This window comes from Dermochelys coriacea, chromosome 7, assembly GCF_009764565.3.
Source record: "Dermochelys coriacea isolate rDerCor1 chromosome 7, rDerCor1.pri.v4, whole genome shotgun sequence".
NCBI classification, from domain to species: domain Eukaryota; kingdom Metazoa; phylum Chordata; order Testudines; family Dermochelyidae; genus Dermochelys; species Dermochelys coriacea.
Genome location: NC_050074.1, coordinates 46,454,662 through 46,470,328, shown reverse-complemented (window position 1 = coordinate 46,470,328; position 15,667 = coordinate 46,454,662). Strand labels below are relative to the sequence as shown.

General features: G+C 47.4%; 1 protein-coding gene across 2 annotated transcripts in view; it reads left to right on the top strand.

The window, feature by feature from the left end:
- Window positions 1-11,289: 11,289 nt before the first annotated feature.
- LOC119859412 (semaphorin-3D-like) overlaps window positions 11,290-15,667 on the top strand; it is a 43,822-nt gene continuing 39,444 nt past the window's right edge. Inside the window, exon 1 of one of the 2 annotated variants that reach the window (XM_038411531.2) lies at window positions 11,290-11,448. The gene's annotated coding sequence lies outside the window, so the exon portion shown is untranslated. The remainder of the gene's footprint in view (window positions 11,449-15,667) is intronic. The other variant, XM_038411533.2, reaches the window with a different exon arrangement.

Here is a 15,667-nt window from a genome sequence, read left to right as displayed (position 1 = left end):
CCAGACGCTCCGCCGCTTCGCCGCCGCCCCCAACAGGAGCGCGGGGGGGACGGAGCGTGCGCGGGCACGGGCGACCTGGGGCGGGCGGGCGGGCTCCGCGCTGGGCGTGGCCCTGCCCGTCCCCGGGGGGCGGCACAGAGGGGCTCCTTGGTGACCCCGCCACAGCCCCGGCGGGGGGGGCGGGGAAGGTCTCTGGGGTGCCCCACCCCAGCCAGCAGGGCGGAGGTCTCTGGGGTTGTACCATCCCCAGCCACGGGGGGGAGGGAGGGGTCCCTGGAGTGGGGCCAATCTCAGCCGCTGTGGGGGGAGGGCGTACCGGGTTGGCCCTACCCTAACCAGCAGGGGAGGGGGTCTCTGAGGGGCCACTGCCTTGGTCTGGGGGGTCGCTGGGCTGGCCCCTCCTTGGAACCAGGCCCGTCCCTGGGGTGAGCCTGAGGGAGCACCGCCAGTCTATGGGGAAGGGTCTATTCTCAAGGCAATGTGGCCAATCTATGGGGCTCTTCCGTCTCTGGGCTAACCTCCCAGCTCTGCTCCCCAACCAGCCCAAATGAGAGCCGGACGCTGGGGGGGGGGGGGCAGAAGGAAATGCTGGGACAGGAGTGGCACCCCCACGCTGGCAGCCCAGAGCAGGGCACCGGCCAAACGGTGCTGTTGGAGGAGCATCCAAGGCTGGGGCCTTGCAATTTACTGAGCGGCCTTTTACTGTGGTGCTATGGGAGGAGATCTTCAGCCTTGTGTTGGGCTATCACAGATGCATGCCAGGCTGACACGTTGGCATCTGAGGAGAGTACCTAGTCATAGAATCATAGAATATCAGGGTTGGAAGGGACCCCAGAAGGTCATCTAGTCCAACCCCCTGCTCAAAGCAGGACCAAGTCCCAGTTAAATCATCCCAGCCAGGGCTTTGTCAAGCCCTGACCTTAAAACCTCTAAGGAAGGAGATTCTACACCTCCCTAGGTAACGCATTCCAGTTGTTTCACCACCCTCTTAGTGAAAAAGTTTTTCCTAATATCCAATCTAAACCTCCCCCATTGCAACTTGAGACCATTACTCCTCGTTCTGTCATCTGCTACCATTGAGAACAGTCTAGAGCCATCCTCTTTGAAACCCCCTTTCAGGTATTTGTAGTATGGCTGAGTGCTCAGGGCGCACAGTGTTGTCAGAAGAGGGCTCCAGCCGGGCCTGGTCCTATCAAGAAATGGGTGCAGAAGCATCTGTGGAGTCCCCCCTCCCATACCAAGGAGGTGGTGTTCTCAGAAGAGTAACCCCAACTAACACAGAAGAATGGGAGAAGTGTCCCTCTGGCAAGGTGACATCAGGAGAAGGCACCCCACTGTTATCCTCCAACAACCTAACCTGCACACACAGTCAATTTTTATATTGGAATATTATTTAAAAGTTGACTAGAAAAGGATGTGAAAGTCTCTGTAGCTCCATTACAATAAAGCAGGAAGTGGCAGCAGGACCTAAATCACACGTGGAGGTCAATCAGCGATAAGCATCATAGAAATGCCTGTAAATAAATATTCTGAAAATGTAATCCAAAACCAACTGATTGTCTACCAGACAGTATCTGGTATCATCACTGAAACAGCAGGGGACCTAACAAAATAATATCAGAATATAAAGGCTCACCACGTGATCTAGTTTCCTCCCACCTGAGGACTTCAGTGTAAAAAAATGTTATGCTTCTGTGCCAGGACTATGGTAGGGGCTGTTAAATTCTTCTTATTCCCCTGCTTCATGATGTCCAGACCAGCAAGACTGAGCTATGTGGTGATCAGTCTGGTGAATCCAAATGGACTCACCCAATAACAGATTTGGTCATTTCCTGTCAGGAGATGTTTTTCACCCATTTCACAGGTGTTGTATTGAGACTGGTTTTGGCTGCCCTCTTGAGGACACCATGGGCCTGAGCCACAGAGTCTCACCAGAATTCATGCACAGAGATCCAGAAAGTGCTAGGAGGGCTGCTAGACTATGTCCTGAGAAATATGTGCATGGCTGGTGAAACCCAGAAGGGAGTGCATTATTGGGTGGGGAATGTTAATGTCTCCCTTGTGGAGAGCAAGATGCTAAATACCCTGAAGGGATGATCAGGACTTTGCTCAAGACATTATTTTTAATTACCTCAGCTATTACCACTCTGCCTCAAACCTTCCCTTGTTTGGACAGGTCAAAGAATGGCTTGATGACAGTCAAGGTAGATATGCTGGAGGGTAGGTATAGGGTCCAGAGTGATCTAGACAAATTGGAGGACTGGGCCAAAAGAAATCGGATGAAGTTCAACAAGGACAATGTGCAGAGTCCTGCACTTAGGAAGGAAGAATCCCATGCACTGCTACTGGCTGGGGATCGATTGGCCTAAGCAGCAGTTCTGCAGAAAAGGACCGGGGATTACAGCGGACAAGAAGCTGGATGTGAGTCAGCAGTGTGCCATTGTTGCCAAGAAGGCCAATGGCATATTGGGCTGTATTAGTAGGAGCATTGCCAGCAGATCGACGGAAGTGATCATTCCCCTCTATTCGTCACTGGTGAGACCACACCTGGAGTATTGCGTCCAGTTTTGGACCCCCCACTATAGAAGGGTTGTGGACAAATGGAGAGAGTCCAGCGGAGGGCAATGAAAATGATCAGGGGGCTGGGCACATGACTTACAAGGAGAGGCTAAAGGAACTGGAGTTATTTAGTCTGCAGAAGAGAAGAGTAAGGGGGGATTTGATAGCAGCCTTCAACTACCTGAAGGGGGATTCCAAAGGGGATGGAGCTCGGCTGTTCTCAGTGGTGGCAAAATGACAGAACAAAGAGTAATGGTCTCAAGTTGCGCGTGTGGAGGTTTAGGTTGGCTATTAGGAAACACTATTTCACCAGGAGGTGATGAAGCACTGGAATGGGTTACCTAGGGAGGTGGGTGGAATCCTCCATCCCTTAGAGGTTTTTTAAAGGCCCGTCTTGACAAAGCTTTAGCTGGGATGATTTAGTTGGTGTTGGTCCTGCTTTGAGCAGGGGATTGGAGTAGATGACCCTCCTGGGGCTCTTCCAACCGGGTATTCATAAAGAGGAATGGTGTCAATTGTTCTCCGTGTCTACCAAAGGTAGGACAAGAAGTAATCTGCTTAATATGCAGCAAGGGGGATTTGAATTAGATATTAGGAAAAAACTTGCTAAATTAAAAGATAGTATGAATAGGCTTCTTCCAAGGGAGGTTGTGGAATCTCCATCGTTGGAGGTTTTTAAGAACAAGTTGGACAAACTCCTGTCAGGGATGGTCTAGTCCTGCCTTAGCAAGGGAAGATGAGCGATGACCTGTTGGGGTTCCTTCCAGCCCTACGTTTCTATGGCAGCTCAGGGTTCATCTGGATTCCTCTGTTCCTTGGCTCAGCCAGATCCCTACCACAGATTTCAGACCTGGCTAGGGTAGGGAGGTATCCTTAGTTGATACTCTTCCTCCTCCAATCATTGGACAAATCTCAGTGGTCATAGTGGTGTTGTTAGCTCTATCAGCAGCCTTTGATATGGTGGAACACAAGATATGGTTGACTCACGGGGTCTGGCATGAGTGGACAGGGTTGTTCTTTAATGGCTACACTCCTTCTGTCTGAGAGTTTCAGAGGGCAGTGCCTGTTTATATGCCATGCCACAGAGCTGCACTCCATCCCACCATATTCCATGTGTATGTGAGAGGCATATGAGACCAGTTTTGGGCTGCAATCACATGCCAGTAATACTCAGTTCAATGCCTCCTTTTCCACCAGATCTGGGCAGTGCTTTGCCACTGCCTGGCTAAAAGTGAAAATGGCTCATTAGGGTGGAAAAGACAGACCTGATCATAGAATCATAGAATATCAGGGTTGGAAGGGACCCCAGAAGGTCATCTAGTCCAACCCCCTGCTCAAAGCAGGACCAAGTCCCAGTTAAATCATCCTAGCCAGGGCTTTGTCAGCCTGACCTTAAAAACCTCTAAGGAAGGAGATTCTACCACCTCCCTAGGTAACGCATTCCAGTGTTTCACCACCCTCTTAGTGAAAAAGTTTTTCCTAATATCCAATCTAAACCTCCCCCATTGCAACTTGAGACCATTACTCCTCGTTCTGTCATCTGCTACCATTGAGAACAGTCTAGAGCCATCCTCTTTGAAACCCCCTTTCAGGTAGTTGAAAGCAGCTATCAAATCCCCCCTCATTCTTCTCTTCTGCAGACTAAACAATCCCAGCTCCCTCAGCCTCTCCTCGTAAGTCATGTGCTCTAGACCCCTAATCATTTTTGTTGCCCTTCGCTGTACTCTTTCCAATTTATCCACATCCTTCTTGTAGTGTGGGGCCCAAAACTGGACACAGTACTCCAGATGAGGCCTCACCAGTGTCGAATAGAGGGGAACGATCACGTCCCCTCGATCTGCTCGCTATGCCCCTACTTATACATCCCAAAATGCCATTGGCCTTCTTGGCAACAAGGGCACACTGCTGACTCATATCCAGCTTCTCGTCCACTGTCACCCCTAGGTCCTTTTCCGCAGAACTGCTGCCGAGCCATTCGGTCCCTAGTCTGTAGCGGTGCATTGGATTCTTCCATCCTAAGTGCAGGACCCTGCACTTATCCTTATTGAACCTCATTAGATTTCTTTTGGCCCAATCCTCCAATTTGTCTAGGTCCTTCTGTATCCTATCCCTCCCCTCCAGCGTATCTACCACTCCTCCCAGTTTAGTATCATCCGCAAATTTGCTGAGAGTGCAATCCACACCATCCTCCAGGTCATTTATGAAGATATTGAACAAAACGGCCCCAGGACCGACCCCTGGGGCACTCCACTTGACACCGGCTGCCAACTAGACATGGAGCCATTGATCACTACCCGTTGAGCCCGACAATCTAGCCAGCTTTCTACCCACCTTATAGTGCATTCATCGGCCCATACTTCCTTAACTTGCTGACAAGAATGCTGTGGGAGACCGTGTCAAAAGCTTTGCTAAAGTCAAGAAACAATACATCCACTGCTTTCCCTTCATCCACAGAACCCGTAATCTCATCATAAAAGGCGATTAGATTAGTCAGGCATGACCTTCCCTTGGTGAATCCATGCTGACTGTTCCTGATCACTTTCCTCTCCTCTAAGTGCTTCAGGATTGATTCTTTGAGGACCTGCTCCATGATTTTTCCTGATGCTTTTTACCTGATGCTTGTTGGCAAGGGGAATTAACACGCCACAGTGACTGGCGTGCTCTATCTGCTGCAGGATTGGGTCTGCTCTTTCTGCTGCAGGACTGTGTCCTAGGTTCATGCTCTGTGGGTAATTTTGAGCTTCCAAGTGGCCTGAATTCCCAGGTAGCACTGATGGCTCATTTTGCTGAAGATTACTAAGAGGCTGCGGTGTTCCTTGCTGCCACAGACTTCACCCAGCCAGCATGGTCCTTATCCCCAAAGGCTGGACTACAACTTACAATGCTCAAAGACCATCAGGAACTTTAGCTAGTGCAGAACATGGGGATCCTGCTAGTTTAGTGGACTGAATTAGTATAAGCACACTGCACCTGTGTTAGCATTGCATCTGCTTCCAGGGGCAGTTCAAGGTGTTATTCTAGGAGCATGGATGGGAGAGTGTGAGGAGGGCAAGAGGCAGGAAAGCCTATTTCAGTATACTTAGAATAATACTTTACCACGGTTTAGCCCCTTTCTTCCAAGGAGCTCAACCCATTTTACAAACTTGAATTACATCTCAAAGGTGCTCTTGGAATTAGGTATCATACATTCTTTACTGGGGGGGGGGGGAGGGGAATGTACAGGGAAATAAGTGCTTTGTCTGAACGTAACCAGTGAGTAGAGCACTCTGCCCTCCAGCCCTGAAGTTTATTAGCCCTGGATATGCTTTAGCCTAAAAAACCAGAAACACACACACAATTTATCTAACTAATCTAGAAATCCTGAGGGGTTTGGTTAGTTTTGACTCCCTTCATTAGGGGCGTGCCAAGCAGAGCTGATGGTGGCATTTGCTACAAAATACAAAGAATTTTTTTCAGAACAAGTCAGTGCCCCCAGTAGGGGCAGCTATCCCCAAGCCTGGGTTGTGGCTGGTAGGATTGAGACGCAGCAACTGAGGTTTTGAATATATTTGGCCTTGGACTGTTTGTGGCATGCTCAGCCACTAGGAGAGGCTCTCAGAGGAGTGCTGGTCTTCTCTCAACTGGATATTGATCATCTTGGAGAGGTTATGGTTATGACTCACCTGGCCTTTCAGCCCATTGTTATTAAACTTCTTTACATTAGGAGGCAAACAATGGATGTTATTGTTGGAAAAGTATTGATGCATCTGTCCCGGCTCCTGGCCTGTTCTCTGCAATATTTGTGTGTCTGCTCATCCATCTATGTCTATAGACTACCAGCTTATCTGGACAGTGGTACGAGGTCCAGTGCCAGGCACCGTGTGTGCTGCTAGTTGGAACCCGGTTAGTCAGCCTCACAGTTATGCATCACATCACACAGGGCTTCGGTGAGCTCATGCCCCTAATGCCTTCTACTCAGCAGCAGACTCCAGTCCCTCATCCCAGCACAGCACCTGGCTCTCACCCCTGCCCATCTGCTGGACATGCTGTGACCCAGGGAGACCCCCATGCCAACTGGCAGGGGCATGGCCCTACCATAACTCACTTCAGGCCTGACACACTCATTGCCCCAACTCGCTGTTGTCAGAATCTGTATTTAAAAGGTGTGCATGTAAGGTACCATATGCAAACTGGTAACATACTAGTCATGAATATTATTGAGCAATGCATTTGCAGGTGATGTACAAAATATTATAGATGTGTGCTGGAAATATGTTCTTAAACGTCTTTGGCAGGCAATGACTATGCCTTAGACAAAGGAATGTTGTTTTTGCTTGCTTGACTGTGTTTCCAAATGTAAATTAAACAAAGTAACATCAAAGACAATGAAAACACACTTTACCATGGAAGGTAAAACAAGGGCCATCAGGCGGACAAGTCGGGGAGATGGCCTACTTTAGCAATCACAACAGGGAATGGAAATTCCACCCCAAGAAGAATTCCTGCCTCTTTGTAACAGGGTTAAATGAGCTTTGGGAGAGTTTAAGCAGACACAGAAAGCCATTTTTGGTATCTCTCAGTGGAAGACAAAAGGGGCCAGAGCTCTTGAAATTGAAGAAAGGTGGATCCTTCAGCCAAGGGGGTTGAAGTTCCTGGGAACTGACTATGGTGAGAAACTAGCTCAGGCAAAGACTATTGTAATTTGCTGAAATTAAGATTTAGTCACTGATCTTTCCTAGCTCTTTCACTCTTACTTGAAGGCACTTAACAAATATTCTCTGTTAATAAACATTCTTGTTTCATTACAAAACAATCTCAGGGTTGTGTAATAAACTACAGGGTGGGTCTCTGGTGTGCTCTGTCTCTCTAGATGCAGAAAACCTATGAGTGTCCAGCGAGAGGGACATGGCAGGGAGACGTCTCTGGGGAACTTGGGAGTTAGGGTGCACTGATGGGTATCTGCATGGCTAGGTTTGGACTGGCAGAGTACTCAAGAGAGTTTGCTGGCAGAGCAGTTGAGCGGGTGTATCGGAGAGGGCTCATAGTTGTGAGTGACCTGAGCAAGATGTCACACATGCCATCTCCTGTCACTATCTCCCTTTCCCCAAATTAAGTTACATGGTATGCATTTGAACTGGGAGGGAGGCAAGAATGTGCTTTGTAAAAAATCACTTTAGACTCAAAGGGTCACATAAGCAAGTATCTTTGGGAGGACATTCACTGCATTTTGAACCTTTTAGTTGGAACATTGCAAAATACATCCTGCCTTGACAAACCTCAAGTTGGACATACCTAATTTAGCAGAGGAAGACAGTAAGCATCCGATGAAGTGAGCTGTCGCTCACGAAAGCTTATGCTCAAATAAATTTGTTAGTCTCTAAGGACCTCCTTTTCTCATATCTGGAGAGAAATTCCATATAATCCATCCACTACTCCAGTACTGGGAGCAATCCTGAAATCCTTCTCAGCTTTTTGCAGTTGTTACACAGGCAAGTTACTGTATCAAGTGCTGTAGTTAGCACAGGGATGGATAGGAGGGCAGATAGCCCACAGAAGGAAAAGGTTGAGAGCCATTGTACTTGAGGAAGTTCTGACCCCTTTGTGGCTGAAGCTGTATTGACAAACTGAGCTACAGCAAAGACTGGACTGAAGTCAAGCATGGATATTGTATGGCTGGATGGGTATGAAAGATAGATAATACCTGGATCTGCATCAGAAGCCATGGAGAAGAGGAGGATTACAGTATAGGAAAAGTGAAGATAGGTTTATTTGTTATAACTTCACTCACTAGAATACTCAGTTACCACCATTTTTTTGGTTTGGAACTGATTTTTCCCAGTGATTGACTGGTGTTCTAGATATAATAATAATTTTCTCTTATGCATATTTCTTTCATGGATATCAAGTGCTTTACAAAACCAGCTAAACATATTATTCCTATTGTACAGGAAGGGAAACTGAGGCAGTGAGTTGGTAAATGACTTGCCCAAGGTCAGACCAAATCCAGTGTCAAAGCCAGGACTAGATCCCACCTCTCCTGACTCCACTGTAAGCTGCTCAGTGCACTAGACCGCAGCTGCTCAATTCCATTAGCCCAAGGGAGTCACCTAAAGAGTAAAAAAATATGAGCACAAACTTTACACAGCAATATTTACAAACTAGTAATGATATATCACAAATATAAATAGTTCCTTTCATCCCAAGAATCCAGAGTGCTTTTATAAACATACAGGAGCATCTTGACCCACCAGCAACATGCAGCCACCTCGGGGAGCAAATGTTGGCAGCTATTTAATAGCATACACTCATTCTACCACACACATTTAGGCTAGGAAATGAAGATGCATGATCTCGTTATTTGAAACTATAGGGGCAATTTTGGAAAGCAGACTGCTGTTACCCAAAGTAACATGTACTGAAAAGATCTCCCATTTAGATACTGACTATGCCTAATGCTCCGTAGTCTAGGAGAGCTAACAAATTACACCATAGAAGGGAATAATTCTCTTTCCTGCTTCATAGCAAGATCTAAATGCATGCAACATTTTCTAATAATTTAACTTAATACTGTAAATCACTTAACTTAATACTGTAAATGCCTTGATCCACTAGCTGGTTAACATATTAGAGGCTGAACCTCTCTAATCTGGCACTCCCTGGTCTGGCAACATCCGTGGTCCTGCATAGGTGCCGACTCCCTGGGTGCCTCCAGGCTGGCAGCACCCATGGGGAAAATTAGTGAGTTCCAAACTCCCCCATGTGGCGCTGCGCTTACCAACTCCTCCTCCTCCTTCCCAGCACTTCTGGAATGCCGTGAACAGCTGATTCATGGCATTCAAGCTCTGGGCCGGAGGGGGTGGACCTGGGGCCAGTATTCAGAGCTCCCAGGTGGCAGCCAGGCCCCTGGGTGGGGGCCATGCTGGGTGCAAAGCCTGGGGGGGGCTGCAGCACCCCCCGCACCCTTACATCCCGCACCTATGGAGACCCGCTGGCACTCTGCATGCCCTCTCATGGTTTGCAAATTCTCTGGTTCAGCACTGGTCAGGTCCTGAGGGTGCCAGACTAGAGAGGTTTAACCCATATTAATGCTGCTAATTTTTGGATGAAAAGAAAATTTTCTGCTGATCATGCACCCATCAAACCCAAGGGAATAAAAGGTGGGAAGGATTTCTAATAAAGAGTGCATGCACTCACATAAATTGAACAATAGTCTGCTGCAGTATAAGTAAGATGCTTTATCCACCACCCCTTTCCCACTAAAATGTGCCCCCTTTGGAGAAGTTTGTCCCAAGCTCAGAAATGATACGAAGTCACCTAAATCCCTCCTGATTTCAGCTGTTTATCTGAGCTATAGCCTTTGCAGCTCTAATGGAAGAATTCAGGGTCTAAGTTAATGCTTACTGAAATCAATAAAAGTTCCCACTGAAGTCAAAGGTAGCTGGATAGGCACTTTGCCCTTAGAGCAGCTGATTTCCTGGGCATTCTGAAGATGAGCTCCCTCCAGGTATTCCTGGTTTTGTTAGTGTGAGGGGCCTCTTAGCTGAAGTCCCTCTGATGTTTTCATTTTCCCAAAACGCTCATTAGGTCTCCCACCTTTGTTCAATGAAAAACAAGCTGCACATCAGGTGAGTAGATCTAGCCGAAGCACATCCTTTCCAATTGCATTCTCCATAGAGATTCCCACACCGCCAGGACAGCTAATCACTTGTCTCCCTTCAAGAGGACAATCCAGTGACTCTTGGACACCCCACTCCTTCTCTCCCACTCTGGGAACTGAAGCTGGGTCTCGCACATCCCAGATGACTGCTCTAACCACTGAGCACCACAACCACCGGTTTGGATGGAGTGAGGCAGACACCTAACTCATTTCTACAGGAAACGCCTTAGGCTCCTAAGCCATCTGACTCCAGGTGGTGGATGCCCATTCACAGATCGCCAAGCAGATCTAGGTGCCACCCTGCTGCCTGGATTAGGCACCCATCTGCAAGAGAGGGGCAGGGTTTCGCATACACCTCTGATTGCCAACTCCTATTGGCTGGCTTTGGCAGCTCCCTGCTAAACCTGCTGGTTTTTGTGGACCCATTCGTATGCGCCCTCTCTTCCCCATTCATTGTACAGGGAGCCTAGCTGCATAACTTGGCTTTGTGGATCACTGTGTTGTTCCTGGATTTTCTAGGCACCATGACCCTCAATGTGGCAATGCCTAAGTGCCTTTGTGGATCACACTTTTAAAATGGGATGTAGCCACCTAAATCACTTAGGCCTCAGTGGCTGAGCAGAGCAATGCCTAAATACCACTGAAAATATGGCTTTGGCCTCTTTGTATCTCAGTTCCCCATCTATAAAGGAGGCATAATCACAAAGTGTTTACCTATTGGGACTATTTTGAGTGTTAATTAATCAATCTCCATCAGGTGCACTGAGCTCCTCAAGTGAAATTGTGCTCTAGAAAGCAGAGAGCATGTAATTTAATACAAAAATCTGCACCCACTTCACGACCATGATCAGTGGCCAGTTTGCATGTTACAATAAGTGCTTGGAAGTATTTGGATCCAAACATATAGCTCGATAAATACAGACATTTACCACTAGATGTCACCTCTTCCAGCAAATTTTGTCTGGGCTAAGGAACTGGATTAAGGGTGAGAATGAAACCTAAATAAGTGGAACAGATGGTCTGGTAACAGCTTCTACTATTTTATGAATGGAGGCTGTCTTTGGATGACATCACTGGCTCTTGACTCCACCCCTACTCTACAGCTTCCTTGTACATTTCAGGTGCTTCTGCTTTGCCAGGGGCTAATGCACTGGAGGCTGTTGAGCTTGAAACAGGAAAGCAGTGTAAGCAGACAGCACACTGTTAAAGGGACAGCAGCTCATCATCCGTAAAGTCAGCAGAGCCTGGAGGTGGTGAGTAGCAAAGAGTTATTAAAGTGCTACTGTTAGCGGCTGGAAATCTTTGTATTTTTTTCTCCCTGTGGGACCAAAATTGTGTTTCCATTTACATTGGGCCAGATCCAGTGTAACTCCATCAAAGTCAGTGGAGTTATGTTCGGGTTACCCCCCTGTAACTGCAGCACATAGGTGGCCTCTACATCTGCAAAACGGCTTCTGACTGTGACTTATCCTTTCCTAACTCGAAGAGCAAACTGAGATTACTCTGTCACTCATGTTCCATATTACATGATGGGAAGTCTTTGGTAAGCTTATTTGTCATCATTATAATGCCTTACTTTGGATTCAGCAGATTTATTACCAAGATAAGGCTTTGTATATTCCATGTTGGTAATTTCTATGGCTTCTTTACTCTGATCATTTAATTTCCCACCAATAATTTTAACAATCTGAAATTAGTTTACAGATCACATTTCCACTGAAGGACTGTTCCATTCAGAGGACTAGAAAAAGAAAAGGAGTACTTGTGGCACCTTAGAGACTAACAAATTTATTAGAGCATAAGCTTTCGTGAGCTACAGCTCACTCATCGGATGAAGTGAGCTGTAGCTCACGAAAGCTTATGCTCTAATAAATTTGTTAGTCTCTAAGGTGCCACAAGTACTCCTTTTCTTTTTGCGAATACAGACTAACACGGCTGCTACTCTGAAACCTGTCATTCAGAGGACTGTTCCACTGACCACAGGCTATTCTGTTGGATCCCCTCCTCCCTAAAAAAAGAAAGTAAAATGACTACATAAATCTTTGTTTTCCATTGACTTTGTCTAACAGCACTAATGTTTAACAAAAAATTACCACTAAGTCCCCTGAATGAGTTAAACCCTCCCAGGGCAAAGTTCTGCTCCTTTTAACCAGCTGTCGCACCCCCTTCTCTGCAATGCCTCTACTCCCAGAAACTCAGGACATGCAGTGCAGCAGGCAGAAAAGAAACAGACCCTGAGAAATGTAAAGTGCTCTCTGAAAGAATCATTTAACCTTGTGCTCTTTCGGTTTCTAAATATTTCAGTACTTGGGTTATTGATGACTGGGGAGACTGGGGGCAGACAAAATCAATACTGCCTTTCGTAAGGGACGGATGTTTCAACATCGTGTTTTTGTAAGATTTAATTTGATGAATGGACCAATATGATAATAATTAATAATAATAACTTGTGCTTATATGTTTATAGATAGATAGAAAAGGACTTTGCAAATTTAACCTAAAACTATGGACATAGAGATTATTTATCCACCCCTGATATGAGACCCCCTGCTGGGGAGGAGCACAGCAGTGGTCTAATGGTACCATACACAGAAATGCTACATAGCAGTCTGGGACATTGTTTAAAGGATACCATGTCCAATGGACACTGTCAGTCAGCAGAATATAGCTGGCCAGAAATCTCAGGTTGTTGCCACGGCTCAGCTTAGTATGCTATTTCTTGGTGTTGTATCACTGCATGGGTGTGTGGCTGGGATCTAGCTAGCTGCTGGTGAGCAGCAGATGGAATCTTTGTTGAACTAGAAGCCAGCATAGCCTTGTTGCCAGCTTAGTGTCCAGAGACGTCATGTTATCATGGCCCAGAAAGGACAGCAGGAGTTACACGCACACATTTGAGACACAGAAATATAGGCTGGGGCCCAAATCCCATTAAGTAACTCCCTTAGGCCCCTTGCAGTTCCACCCACAGGACTTTAGAGCAGAGATCAGACTTTGTCAGATTTTCCTACAGGCTAGGCTTATCCAATCCATTAAAGAAAGAAATGGTTTCCTCTCTCGCTCATGCACTGCGCTGCCTCACTCACCATAAACAACGTTCAGTGTTGGAGATATACTCAGGCTCCTTCCCCTACTCCCCCAGATTGGTCTGATCTGCTGCCTCTTTCTGGGTATCTCACACACCTGCCTGCCACATGAACGGCACACAATCTTTCAGGAGCTTTCCCCAGACCAAGCTGATTCTGTCCAATATCACTAGGCACTGTTCAATAATCCCATCCCAGACTTCACAAACATGGAGGGCTTGGTAGTCTCATGGGTCGGTGCCCTGATAGATTCTCCAGGCAAAGAGAGAAAGACAGTGTGTGCGTGTGCGACACAGAGTGTATATACAGGTTGTAGAGCCTTGCTTATTGTCTGTAGCTATTCCTTGCTAAGCTAACTTCAGTGCAAGCAACACAGAGATACACGGTCACTATTCATAAGCTCAAGATGGGGAAGGTGGTTGACCGGGAGTTATCAGTTCCATTAGAAACACTGGGCCAAATACCCGCTCTAATTTCATTGCAGCCAGTGGAGACGAGAGAGAGTTGAATTTTATTTGCTTTCTTAAGAAGAGAGTTGAGCAGGGAACCTGTAAAGATGTAAAGCTGTCCTGCAAGCCCTCTCCAAAATGCCACAGCCTGTCCTGTCCATGGAGGTGGCTGAACCACCCCTGTTCTGTACATGAAAGGATTTCAGGCTACAGGGCTGTCCATTGTACTCCTTTCGTCAGCACCAAGCTCACACATAAGAATAACAGCTGAGCTCATTAGAGCAGGAGCCACAATGGAGCTCCCTAGGAATGGTCTTCTTTGCACAGAAAGTGGGGACGAGAGCCAATGGGACACACTGACTGCCAGACACTAAAGCAGGCGAGTGCTCCTGGCCTCCTTGCTTCCATCCGTGCTCCTGTGACACCTTCTCTGGGATTGTTTACAGCGGGAGGGAAGATTTATTGCCAATCTTGGCTACTGCCCCATGGGAGCTGCCTCTTCCTCTAGAAACAGCCCATCCCACACTCCTGCTGGGATTACAGCAAGGGCCTCTCTGGGGAGTGCAGAGAGCGATCAGCACTTTTAGTAAACCTGGGATCCCAGGCATAGACCTGGTGCTGAAAAAATGAGCAAGGCAAAGACAGACAGCTGAGGAATCAGCTGAGTAGCCCCACACATCCCAGACTGGAGCTGGGAAGGCTTTTAAACTAGGGTGGGGGAGGGAGAAGAGAAGCTTTGGGAAAGATGCAGCCAGTCCTCCACATGCACATATTTAGGGAACACTCTAACTGGGGTAATGACCTGCTGTGACATACCTCCTGAGAGAAAGGGGGAAAAAGAGTTTGTTCTGGTCCAGGAATCCAAGCCTAGCCTTGAGCCCTTTCTCCTCTTCAGTTTCCTAAATGACCCACATTTGCTCTCCCAAATGCCTTTGTTCTGAGTGCCTTTCATCAGCAGAGTTCACAGGACTTGACAGTATCATTACCTCTCTTCCACAGCTCAGGAAACTGAGGCAAAGTGACTTGCCTGAGGTTGCAGAGCTGGGAACAGAAAACGGGGGGTAGGGGGGTTAGGGTGGCCTGGTTCTCACTCCAGAGCCCTTTCCACTGCGTCATGATGCCTCTCTAAACATCCCCACAGATCATAACAATCGTGAGCACAAACAAACAGACCCTGGACCCACTGGGACCTGGATAGTAAGGTGTTAGGGTGGTGTACAGTACCGTAGATGTGATGGCTGCCGCACTGGGAACTCAACTGAGGACCTTGAGAACTAAAAGCAGGAGTCTCTACAGGTGAGTTAAAGAGCCTGGCTATGTAGCTAGGGGTTGTGACTGATCTGTATTCTCTGTAGAGGAGGCAGAGATGAACACACTGACCAATGGGTTGCATGGACACACGCTCAGGTGACTTTGCTGTATCCATCCTCAGTCATTCCCTGTATACCCAGACCCAGCAGACATCCTGTGTCCACTCACACCCACTGTGCCACTCACTCACACATGTGTACTGGGCCAAAACAATTTTATTTGCATGACATGGGACACAATCATTGCTCATGTCAAATAAAGTCTAATCATGTGCCTGCCCAGGATATGGCTTCACAGAAACAATGTGCTTCAAAAACACCTGGCCATCAGCTGTGATTCTTCATGTCTAACTCACTGGCAGGCTGCCACTTATTGTGTGGCTGCTTCACCACCTCCTTCACGTCTCCCAGCATCAGGCTCAAGTTTATTTCCTTGCTTTCCAGGGGAAGATTTCTGATGTCAGATAACGTGAGGAAGTCTGTTTCCCAGAGCTTTTAAGGGGGTGAACAGCCAGGTAGACAATGGCTTTCGGTGTCAGTCTCTCCTGAGTCATGTTGAGAACAGAACTGTACCGCATATGATGCGCCTGCATAGTGTACCGCTACCTGCATGCTGTAACCACATCCACA